Below are 1,256 nucleotides of genomic sequence, written 5' to 3'. Positions count from 1 at the left end.
GTAGAATTAGTTTGGAAATAAGGAATAAATTATTTTAAGTGAGGGTGGTGAGATACTGTTTCCTTTKAGAATACTGTCAAGTAATTACAGTAAAAAAAGTAAATAAAGCCCTACATGTTTACTACAATGCTTTAAAGACAGACTATTGAGCAAGTGTAAGTCAGTGGTGAATGTTCAGAAAACACAAAATTGCCAGCTTTTAACAAGAGAAGTCTGTTCATGCCTGCACAGAATATTTCCTTTTTTTTCCTGTTTATTCACCTGGTTCAAAGTACTGACTAGCTTAYTCAAACTGAAAAAGCCTTTAGGGACTGCAAAAGCATGGAAATTGCTTTTGCCTTCTGTATCTGCAAATAGGAACTAGTTGTGAGGAGCTAAGCTCTATGATTTCTGAAACATGGAGGGAGGAACACATTGACCAGAAAAAGAGAGGAAAAAAATCAATCAGTTAATTATTTTYTGAGAGATAAATCTTGCCTTGTTTAAATTGAATCCATGTAAATGTCAAATATGTTTAGACAAGCTTACTTTCAGTGAATCCAAAACATGTAAGGTAGCTTTATTTAATGACAAATTTTAGGTGCTGAGGGATTTGTGCAGTAATTGAAGTCTAGATTCCATTAAGCTGTACAGGAATGAATTGTGGAATGGAAAAAAAAAAACCCTGTATTTATCTCATTATATTCTTGTCATGAGAAACTACAAAAAGTGAATACTCTAAAACATTAACCTCTCAGGGCTGATCAAACATGCACAGCCACAGCACACACTTCTGGATAGCAAAAGTAGGTTTAGAAAGCAATGCTGGCTGTATTTGCTCAGTGTATACTGGTTACCAGTTCAAAGGAAAATKAAATTGATTAAATACARGCTTCTTATTTGTTCATTGAAATCTATTTAAKCAAATAATTTATTGCACTKCAATTGGCATCAGTTGACCTCAGAAACATTGCAGTCATGAYTCCAGTTCTTTTCCCAGCACTGAGAGCTGCTGTCTACTGGTGAAGGGCTGGGAGCAGAGCAAGAGGAAAGAGGGATGGAGAGAGAGAAYTTCAGAGCTAGGACAAAGAGAGGAGAAGATCAGAGTCTAATCAGCCATATCTAACATTGTTTACTCCTAGAGTCCCTCCCCAGCCCACCAAGACATGCCTTCCTCAGTTATGCCCTCTAATTTGGAGGTGTTTCTGCATTCTAAAGTATTCAGAAGGAACTCTCCATACTTCCAACATCCTTCTCAAGGTCAACRGGCTTCTGAA

This window comes from Malurus melanocephalus, unplaced genomic scaffold, assembly GCF_030028575.1.
Source record: "Malurus melanocephalus ecotype Western Australia unplaced genomic scaffold, MMel_1.1 scaffold_259, whole genome shotgun sequence".
In the NCBI taxonomy this organism is placed as follows: Eukaryota; Metazoa; Chordata; class Aves; order Passeriformes; family Maluridae; genus Malurus; species Malurus melanocephalus.
The sequence above is the reverse complement of the archived record's forward strand: the minus strand, read 5'-3'. Positions refer to the sequence as shown.